Source organism: Pinus tabuliformis, chromosome Q (assembly GCF_031772625.1).
Source record: "Pinus tabuliformis cultivar Carrire ecotype Pingquan chromosome Q, CPIR1, whole genome shotgun sequence".
Classification (NCBI taxonomy): Eukaryota; Viridiplantae; Streptophyta; class Pinopsida; order Pinales; family Pinaceae; genus Pinus; species Pinus tabuliformis.
In genome coordinates, this window is record NC_142296.1 from 114,162,054 (window position 1) to 114,174,266 (window position 12,213).

At 34.5% G+C, this 12,213-nt stretch overlaps 1 pseudogene; it reads left to right on the forward strand.

Moving 5' to 3' along the window:
- The first annotated feature begins 9,438 nt into the window (after positions 1-9,438).
- On the forward strand, positions 9,439-11,237 carry LOC149218490 (AAA-ATPase At3g28510 pseudogene; annotated as a pseudogene).
- Positions 11,238-12,213: the final 976 nt, after the last annotated feature.

The following is a 12,213-nucleotide window of genomic DNA, read 5'->3' on the forward strand; positions in this document are numbered from 1 at the left end:
TTCCAATCCAAAGCGTTCACACAACATTCACAGCTAATTGCATCCGGTGTTTATTGTGAAATATGGTTTTCAGAGTTCATGGCAGGGATTCAACTAGCGGCATTCACATCTCAAAGTTGAGATTTAAGTAAAATAATTATGTATGTTTTTTTTAATTAAATGGATTAATTTAAAAAATGTTAGTTATGAATGTCCATATGAGGTAGCTCAGGCGGCAAAGGCCGTGGAAATGAAGTCTCACCTAACCGGAAGTCTTGGGTTCAAATCTTGGGCTACCCCTCCCTCGTAGAGGGGTACATAATGGACATGTAAATCAGAGAGTCCCGCCCCAGGTTACAAAAAAAAAATGTTAGTTATGATATTTTAGATTAATTGATAAGTTAATTGTTATGATTTTTTAAATATGTAATATTGAGAACCTCTGTGGAAGTCGCGTGCAGAACACTAGTACTGATATTCTGATGGTCATTCAACACGCTCTCCTTGAGCTGAAGGTCATGTAACTTATCATTTTCTACATGGTGCAATAAATTCTAATGTATATAAAATTTATGCATATTTAAATAGGTAGCTATTGAAACATATATTTATTTATTTGTAAATAGTTATAAAAATTATTTACAATAAAATGTCATGTCACTTATTTATTTATTTGTAAATAGTTATAAAAATTATTTACAATAAAATGTCATGTCACTTATCATTTTCTACATGGTGCAAATGAGTTGTCATTATTTCATGAGGAATTGTAAATAGTTATAAAAATTATTTACAATAAAATGTCATGTCACTTATTTATCTATTTGTAAATAGTTATAAAATCTATTTACAATGAAATGTCATGTCACTTATCATTCTTTACATGATGCAAATGAGTTGTAATTATTTAATGAGATATTTAAAGTAATCATTACTAAATAAGAGTCCTTCTCTTTTACACCAATCAAAAATTAAATAAATTTAATTTAATAATTGTAAAAAATAAATTATTTATAAATTCTAATATCCACTTTATATGTTATTCACAAATTTTTGGTCAACATAAATTTAATACGTTATACCCTAGCCCACGACAAGGATAAAAACATGAATGATTAGAGTTGTCTACAATAATTATTTGAAGTGTTTATTTGAAATATAGTATTTGAAGTGTTTATTTGAAATATGGTTTTTATAATAATTATAAGCAAAAAAGGATTTCACTCCACGAAATATTTATAATTATTTAATTTTCATTCAATATATGTCATATTGGAGTGGAGTTTCTAAGCCTTTTTTTCATTTTTGTTACAAGTTTAAAATTATTATCCTTTTTATTATATTATGTATTAATATTTATATAATTATATAAATTAAATAATTAGTAAATGTGGATACACATTAATTTATAAAAAGTATTAAAATATTTTTAAAAATATATATGATTTTTACAATTAAAAAAATAATAATAATTAAAAATATAATTAAGTTAACATTATTATTACTATCATCATCATTATTACATAAATTAAATATCTCAAAAATTTATGGCTTACTTCATATAATAGGTATATTTTTTTAATTAATCAATTTAATCAAAAGAGGGAAAAAATGAATAACTACTTTCCAGATAAATCTCAACCATTGATTTGTGTATACTACTCAAAATGTTATAGAATATTCCTTGAAAGTTAAATTCGTAACACCTACTAATAATTATTGATAACTAAATTAAAATTCTAAAAGTGATATTCCAAAATAAATATGTGTATATCAACATAAATAATATACATTAAGTCATTGCTTTAAATCTTTTGTTTCAAAATAGCATATATTTTTATACTTAGACAAAACACCCATGCTTAATTTTGAACATTCGTGCCATTATACTTAGACCCCAGTACTATTTTCTTGCTACCAGGAATCCAAACAAATAGAGAATAAAAGGTTGAGATGAACACCATACCTGAGATTGAAATAGGTCATAGGATGCCCTGCTGCTTGCTTGCTTGATGACTAATAGAAGCAAATAACAAATTCAATTTCGTTTGTATTTTAACCCTGAATTAAACCAAGCATTTGCCACTAATGAAATCAATAGGACAAGTGGATATATAAACCTTCTCTCCGCAGAGGGCTTCTGCAACAATTTGCGTCTGATCCTGCCGAGTGGTGAACTTGGAGAATTTCCTAATCAGGTAAACCGCTCCAGCCACACATAATGCCTTGAGCACTGCATTTATAACCCTGCTTCCGCTTCCACTTCCACTTCCACTTCCAGCTTTGTTATAATTATCCATATAAGCAGGCGCTCCATTGCAGCTGCTCGTTTCCTCCTCCCGCAAACAAATTACATCAACCATTTTGTACTGTGTTGCCTTCAGAGAGATTGATTCAATCATTTGTTTGCCACACTGGATTGTGTCCCGTAACCCTGCTTCCGCTTCCACTTCCACTTCCCGCTTTGTTATTATTATTCGTATAAGCAGGCGCTCCGCTGTAGCTGCTCGTTTCCTCCTCCTGCAAACAAATTACATCAATCATTTTGTACTGCTTTGCCTTCAGAGAGATTGATTCAATCATTTGTTTGCCACACTAGATTGTGTCGCGTGCTAGAGGATTTAGTGCCCAACGTTGCTAGCGTGTTTGGAAGAGAGCCCAACCCGCAGGTTCTCGTATTTAGCAATTTAAATTAACATCCAGAAACTTGAGAACCCAACCAGGTTTGAACCTATGAACTCGCATAGCCAAAGCCAAAGCCGAAATGGAAGAGGGCCCAACCCAGTTCGAACCAGTGAGCTCTTGATCTGTAGTCAAATGATCTGCCACTGAGCTAGAGGTTGTCAGATTTAGCAATTTAAATCAACATCCAGAAACTCGCATAGCCAAAGAAACTGAGAACAAATCCAGAAGACGATGTAATGTCAATCGACTGGGGCCAACACGCTGAGGGGGGTCAAATGTCATTTACAAAAGAAGAAAAGGGGACATGTGGCTTTCATGCAAGCCTGGGAGTCCACAACATGCCAGTCGCTCGACTAACAGGAGAGGACACACACATCCATTAAGAAATTAGGAAGAGTTTATGAGGTTATGAAATAGCAATGATGTGACAGGTGGGTTGCATGCACTCCCCAAATGCTTGCCCCACGTCCTTTTAATTGTTTTATTTCTTATTAACTTTTTATTTTTTATTTAGATTATTGTTCCTATGCTCGGTGTCTTTATATCTGTAATAAATGACGTATATAATGGCATAATGCAAATATGAAAAACTCATTCACTAAAATATCCTAACTTCTCTTTTAGCTTCGATGTTCTCTTGCCAATGTCAATAGAGGAATCCATCTGCAAGATATAAAGTTGTTATCTGAGAATTTTCAGCACAACTTCTTCAGTTTTGCCAGGGTGCGACAACCTGAAATTGTTCACCCATGTCCATAGACATCTATAGACATCAGACCAAATATGTTCTGAATTTGAAAAAACATTTTCAAAAATAATAATAAAGTTGTATTTGTATTCATATTATTTTCTACTTTGTAGATTATAAGGTTCATATAAAAAACTATTTTTAATATAAAAGTTAGTAATTTTATTTCTTTATGATGGAAAGAAATAATATTTGCATTTTCCGAAGAAAAAAAAAAGTATTTCTGATTTTTACATCATATCTGATTCCTGAAATAAATAATTATAAAAACCAAACATACCATTTTTTATGATCTCGGTTAGTTAATAATTGATTATTTTCCTAAACAAGCTTAATTTTTATCATATATTAGGTCATATTGAATATAGAATAGTTTTTTTTAATTGTAAATAAAAATTTTAGGTCATATTGAATATAGAATAGGTTTTGTCTTAATTGCAAATGAAAATTTAAAATAAATAGAATGTCATATCTAGAATCGTGACATATTTTACACGTTCCCCAATTTAGAAAATGTTTTGTTCTGAGGCTGAAGGTAATAACTTTAACTTTGATATTATTTTTGCTTCTATGGAACTAGACAAGTGACCTATTTTTCTTCTTCTGAAAATAATTGCTTTCAATCCATTATTATAAAAAAAATTACATAATTAAATACAAAGAAATTATTATAAAAAAAATTACATATATAAATACAAAGAAATTTAACTGTTTCTAAAATATTCAAAACCTAAAATTGAGTGTATTAAAAAATAATCACTGTTATCGAATTTACATTAACATAAATTTAAAATTCCAACCTTCTTCGAGTGATCGACTTGTGCATTATGTTTCCTCTTACCGTCGTCGTCCCATCTTGGATGAAACGAAAAGTCCTGCATGATATCATTCAACTATTCACTGATTAGATTTGTCTATTTGATACTTGGTGTAACTATCGTTAAAGAAGCAAAACAATCCACAGTGCCTGTAAAATATTATCCGGAAGAGACTTTTTCAAGCACCGTTATGATAGTATGATCGTCCTGCGCAGCACCCACATGAATTGATGTCAGCTAGCTTCTTTGCCGAAAGCATGAGAAATGGTGCACAAATCAAAAAATGGCTTTATTTGTGCTTGAGGGAGGCCATTCGCTTATGGCAGGGACTACCGGCTGCATGCAGCACTTGTTAAAAGAAGAGGTGAAATTTCAATTTGATCTATTATTATATTTGGGTAAGTATTTGCTCTTCAATGTTGATCTATTTAAGTATTGTTATCTACCATTGTTTGATGAAAAGCCAAGGTTTAAATGCTAATTGATTTAGGTCTGGAAAATTTAGCACTATTGCAATTTGATGAAATCATTAATCAATGACTCAAATGTACTCGCAAATAAAATTTTAGCACCATTGCAATTTGATAAAATTATTAAAAAATGAATCAAATGTACTCGCCAACATTTTTTGTTTTTTGTATCGAGTTCGAGCTAAATAATAACCATGTTAAACTAATTGGCACACCCTAAATTAAAAAGTTTAGATTCCTTTATTGTTCCCTAAAGCAAGGGGGGGCATTGCATTTTAAAGGGAATGAATGAATAATTCCACACCTCACATCTAAAAAAAACAACCTACATCCATCTCATGTGTAATACTTGCAACTCTTCCAATAATCTTTCCAAATACAATGATCCTTTTCTAAGTTGCAATGTGATATATTATCTTGAGTTCCAAATTACAAAACACGACTTTTTTAAATATAACTGCTCTAACTTGTGGATGATGCTTCGATTATGGGCATGATAAATAGGATCACTTGGATGGCTCTATCTCATATTTTTGTTAGATTCGAGAATGCTACGGGGCTCCTTATGAACCTACAGAAGTCTATCATTTTATATGGTAGTTGCGTGCTGGAGGATATTTCTTACATCAAGAACTTATTTTGTATTGGTGCTGAGATATTGACGGGGGGCATGAAATACTTGGGATATCATATAAAACCCAATAAATGTAGGCTTAATGACTGGATGTGGTTAGTGGATCGGTACTATAAAAATATTTCAGGGTGGGAGAACAGATGTCTTTCACTGGGGGGCGTATTATTCTCTCACAATCTTTGATTACACAGTTGGGTGTGTATTGGGTTCATTTATATTGTATCCCAAGTTCCATCATCAAGAAACTTAATAGCATCATGGAACAATATATCTAGTTAGGTCGTATCTCCAAGCATAAATATCATTTCGCTAAATTAGCCACTATCACTACTGCAAAAAGAATGGGAGGGTGGGGTATACTGGATTTGAGGCTATTTGGATGAGCGATGTTACAAAAAGCACTATGGAAGGCTATCTTTGGAGGTGGCATATGGGGCGGGATTATTAGACACAAATATTTAAAGGACATGGATTTTGTTGTTTGGATGCATCGGGACCTCATAGGGACTACCTCGGGGTCTGCCATATGGCGCAGTTTCAATAAGATCAGACACAATTTCCTACATAATTTATGTTGGGCTTTTGGTTCTAGACATCGGATTCTGATTGGCCAGGACAAAATTTTGGGTATTAGAAGCAACTTTACTCTCACAGATGAGCTCATACATTGCATACACAGTAGGGGTATTTTCTATTGGAACCAGACCATCTCTACATGGAATGGACACTATCCTATCTAGAAAAGGTTGGATGAGATGGGTCTGAAATATCCACTTGTAGGGGAATGGGAGCGGATTAGAACCGAATTGAAATGGATTTGCATCGGATGGGAGGCTGGTGGAGATCAGATCACTTGGAGGGGAAAGATGAAGGCTAGTAGCGTGGTTGTGGTGGACATATATAATACCTTTTGTTTGCAAGGGGCACACAATAATGAGGTATGTGACTTTTATAAATTCTGGAAAGCAAAAATCCATATTAAGATCATATTATTTGTATGGCTTGTTTGGAAAAACAAGAACTTGACATGGGAAAATCTACAAAAGAGGAACTGGAAAGGGCCAGGAGTATGTGTCTTGTGTAGGGAAGTGGTGGAAAATAATGAACACATATTCCTCACATGCCCGATTTCTATGAAGATCTGGTGCTATATTGCACATGATATTGATTTCCCACTCAAAAATTTCTCAAACATCCCAGAATGCTTAAGCTGGTGGAGCAAACAAAATACATTATGGCGGACTATTCCATTAACTTTCTTTTGGGAAATATGGCGATGGCACAACAGGATTATCTTTGAAAATTTCAGGGAACATGCAACTCAGGTTACAGATCGCATCATTGGTTGGTATCATTTTTCAATGGACAACAGCAAGGGCCCCATGCGTACTATTTCTAAGAAACCTAGACTTGGGGATATATATCCAGCGGCATTTTTCGATGGAGCGGCATGAAGGGAAATTTTTGGATGTGGTTTTTGGATCAGAATATCGAAGGAACAGGAATTCTAGGTACACTGGGGTGTTGGCCGGGGTACAAATATGAAAGCTGAAATTATTGCATTATGGGGTCTCCTCTTTTTCACTTCATATTTGGACATCCCTTCTATCCATATATTTGGGGACTCAATGGCTATCATTGATCATATTCAGGGTAATATCAGTATTAATCAACTGCATCTACATCGATGGCTCAGTCAGATTGGGAATATATGGGGCTCCCTTAGTAACTACACGATCCAGCACATTGGGAGGGAATACAACCAAAATGTAGACAAGTTGTATAAGATGGGATTACTAGATGCATTGGATGGGATGCATATAGAGATAAAACTGGGCGACAATTTTTTGGATGTAGGAATTTTACCACTCCTGGAATAACATCTCTATGATATGCCTCTTTTATTTTACTTGATGACGTATTGGCATGGTCTTTGACATGGATGAATTACTATATGAGAGCAATGGCAACTATTATGCTATGAAGTATAAGACTTTTTTATAAGATGCAATTTACTTTTTTCGATTAACGTATACATGTTTCATATTGTACAATGATATCAATTATAATGACTATAATTTTCCTAAACAAATATACTGGGTTATACTTTATATATAAATTAAAAAACCTGCTCTAACTTATGCTAATCAATGTAACCTTAGTGAGCGTGAACTATGATTCTAATGAAATTTAGTTTATTGAATAAAGTAACATAAAATTAAATCTATTCAATTCCTAATTTTATCACTAATTCTTTAAGTTCTATGAATAAAAACACATAAAAAGGGAGGTGCTACACGTGTGCAGAGCTTTTATCGTTCACGAGGATTATCAATGTAATTCAATTGCAATCAATAAGTAAAGAGGTAGTTTATCTATTTGTGTTGATCCATTTTCATTAGAAATTATTAGCCATTCAACAATCTTTAGGGTGTTCCCTTCCTCGAAGGTCATATCAAACGACCACTCTCTATATCTATAGAGTGCATGTAGGATGTGGTATTTTCTCTTCTAATTTATTTACTTGTGTTTATCCAAATTTTCATTAAAAAAGATCAGCCATTGAACCGTTTTGATTCTGTGTCCTTTCTAGGAAGTCATATAAAACTACCACCATTTCTAGGAAGTCTTTGAATTTATTTTTTAAATACAAGTAAAATATAGAGCATATTTTGACTGATGAGTGTCACGATTTATTCCCAATGAACATCAAAAACAAACAAATACATGATCGGTGTAATAAAACGTAAAGGAAGGAAAATTACAAGTGACTCGTTGTGAAAAAATATTAGTCGCATGAATTGAATCTAATTAAAAATCTAAATGACTTCCAAAAGGATTTCGAATCTCAATCTGTTCATACAGTTATTTATTTTTATTTTGATGGTTGATTTGGGTGATAAAAATTTAACTGACTTCCAAAAGGATTTGCCAATCTCAACCTGTTCGTACAATGTTTTTGATGGTTGATTTGGGTGATACTTTAAAATCAAATAGATAAAATTGAGGTAATGAGATAAATAAAATAAGATTTAAAATTAAATTTCTAGGATGTGGTTTAATGATTTGGGTAAGGAAGTTTACTCTATATAAATCATGTGATCTGATTTCTTAGAAATTTAGTCTCCATATCATGTGGTCCAATTCCCTGAAATTTAGTCTCCATAAGTCCTGTGGAATTAATAAATCATGTGATCCAATTCCCTGAAATTTAGTCTCCATATCATGTGGTCCAGTCCCCTGAAATTTAGTCTCCATAAGTCCTGTGGAATTACTAAATCATGTGATCCAACTCCCTGAAATTTAGTCTCCATATCATGTGGTCCAATCCCCTGAAATTTAGTCTCCATATCATGCGGTCCAATCCCCTGAAATTTAGTCTCCATATCATGCGGTCCAATTCCTTGAAATTTAGTATCCATAAGTCCTGTGGTTTAATTCCAGACCAGATTACGTATACTTGAAAGCTACTCCAAACCAGATTTCTTAAATTAAAAAAAAAAAAAAAATAACTAGGTATATTTCCTAAATTATAATCTAATTAAATTAAATTAAGCTAATTGATACAACGGTGCAATGAATTTCAACAGCCGACGCATATCAAATTAAGCACGTTGATACGACTGGCCAATAATATTCAATAGCCGGCGGAAATTCCTGGAAGTACCATCACGGGTTTTCTTCGAAGTACCATATTCGTGAAAATTGATATTATATATCTTTCCTTCGGCCCGAAGAAAACACACTTTCATTGAATCCATCCACGTTCGTTTCTTTCCACACGGCGTTTCTGCGTCCATGACTCCATAGCACGCTGGTTGTGACATGAGCGGTGACGAAGGCTGCCTCCTCAAAAGTTTGGTCCACTCGGCGTTTCTGCGTAACAGCATGCTGATAGTAACATCAAGGCCGAAGTGCGCCTTGTCCAAATTACACTTTGAAAGGTCTTCTGGTCTAAACAATCCATGTCTGTTTAAAAGTTCATATAGTAATGGCAAGCAATCAAATTTAGTTAATTATTGATAAAGGTTTTCATATTTGGAATTTATTGATAACTTGACTTTGGCGTTAGCGTTGTATCTGCGTTGTGAAATAGGCCATAGAGTTCAGCAGGGCCCAGCGACCACATGGCATCCCATCAAGGGTCCTTCCTGGTACGTAGTAAAGAATACATGAAAATGAAATTCCTGTCCAACAAGACATTTCCAGGTAAATTCTTCGCTCCTTCATATTCCAATGGAGGCCCATAAAATAGCCAGGCCGAGCTCATCTGAGTAAGAGGCTCGAGGTATTCTTAGTTTAATATTTCTTTGCGGGGTTTCCTGGTTTCTTGAAAATGGAGCTCTTGTCGAATTTGGGGTCGATCATGGCTTCCCTGATATTCATATGGACCATGGCCAGGGAATATGTTCCCCCAGAATTTTATGATTTGTTTTCAAAGTGGACGCACAGGGTCATAGGGATAATGTCTCCTTACATCTCAGTTATGATAGAGGAGAACGATGGGATGAAAGTAAGCGAAGTTTACGAGGCAGTGCAGACTTACCTGAGCGTAAGGTCGTCTTCGGCCGCAAAGAGATTAAAGCTGAAGAAGCCGAAGAATAACAAGGAATTTACGTTCAGCATGGACAGAAACGAGCAGATCGCAGATGCATATGAGGGTATCAATGTGTGGTGGGTGTTCCACAGTAGAGAGTCGAAACAGACGGTCTTATTCTCGTGGGACACAAACACCGAGGAGAAACGCTATTACGAGTTAACATTCAACAAGAAACACAAGAAAAAGATATTCGATGAGTATCTTCCTTACGTCATGGAAGAAGCGAAAACACTGGAGATTAGAAGCCGGTACCGGAAGATTCACACCAATAAATCTGATTCCAAGGACTATGAATTCCGGAACAGGGTGTGGACGCCCGTTGTGTTCGATCATCCTTCGACTTTCGAAACTTTGGCTCTGGAACCAGAGGTGAAGGAGGAGATCGTGGAAGACCTCAAGAGATTCATGAGGGGAGAGAAGTATTACAGACAAGTTGGGCGGGCGTGGAAGCGGGGTTATTTGCTCTACGGCCCCCCTGGAACGGGCAAGTCCAGTTTGATTGCTGCCATGGCTAACTTTCTCGAGTACGACATCTACGACCTGGAGCTGACCCAAGTGAAGAACAACACAGAACTCAGAAAGCTTCTCATCTCCACCACAAATAAATCCATCATCGTAATAGAAGATATCGACTGTTCTCTCGATCTCTCAGACCGCAAGAAGAAGAAGAAGCAACAACAGAAAGAGAAGTCGTCTGATTCCGGGAAGCCCAAGGAGAGCGAAGCGGACGACGACAGCAAAGTGACCCTTTCCGGAGTTTTGAACTTCACGGACGGTTTGTGGTCGTGTTGCGGAAGCGAGAGATTGTTCGTCTTCACCACAAACCACATCGACAGGCTCGACCCGGCGCTTCTCCGGTCTGGTCGAATGGACAAACACATTCTGCTCTCATTCTGCACTTTTGGAGCATTCAAGATTCTTGCCCGCAATTATCTCGCCATTGAAGACCATCCTCTGTTTCCTGAGATCCAGGATGTGATGGAGGCCGCTCAGATGACACCTGCAGATGTAGCTGAACATCTAATGAAGATGGCTGACCATCCCACCACTGCGCTCGAAAACCTAATTGAAGCTCTTCGCGAGGCCAAAGAAAGAGCAGCTAGTGCCGCTTTGAAGGATATGTCAGAATAAAATGCTTCCGGGACGGAAGGCCAAGTATGATGTCAGCAAACATTCAGTTAGGTTATCTGCAGCAGAGCACAAGTCTTCAGAAGATATTGTACATATATTATATCAGCATAATGGTGAGATATATTATATCAGAATAATGGTGAGAAATAGCAACGTACAAGAATAAGATTAAGTAATTGACTATTAATAATGATGTCACATGCTGTATCATACCTATGACGGGTGCAATGTGATGTTATATTTTATGAGTTGGGAGGTTCAATATGTTTATGTGCTGTGTGAGATTGTATACGTTGAACTGTGTGAGATTGTGATGTTATAATAGAGATATTTTATCGTTCCATGCTTATCATATTTATGTAGCAATAAATGCAATAGAGAGATGTATGGAGTTTCTTCTTCTAAGACATATCAAACAAATTTTAGATAGTTCTTATAAAATAGATTTTAAAATGATATATCAAATAATTTTCATTTTTCTTTTTACATGTTGAGGAGTGGTGACCAGACAAAGTTTTAATAATAACATTTTCATTTGGTATTTGATTGAAGTTCTTCCAAATATATATTAATGTAGATTCATAGGTATATCTCTAATATATACATAATTTTAAAATATTTTAAACTAATATGTCAAATTGATTAAGGAAAACTTCCAGTGAAGAGCTATTTTGTATTTTCATCTTGGAGTTACCAATAGTAACTTATTTTGGCACATTTTTTTCAAGTGATATCTTATTAACATGATTATGAATTTTGGAAATTTGATTCATGTATATATCCCTATTAAAAATAGTCTTTAAAAACATAAAAATGATTTGTCAAATAGGCTAATAAATAGTCTAGTAGGTAGAGTGTTAATAGCGCAAATTTTAGGATAGAAATTCACTAGTTTGGACACAAGTTTTTCATATGATAATAAGATGGTGATTCAAGATGGACAAAAACTAGATTAAAAGCAATATATGCTTTTTTCTTTTTCTCTTTCTTGAGAAAAAATTGAAATTTTTATTAGAACAAGAAATATATGTCTTATAATCCGACTTTAAAATTCATTTATTTATTCTCTCAAAATACAATTGTCCTAGCTATGTTTTTATTAAATTCATCAATTTAACTTGATACTTGAATTTGAGAAAAAATATACT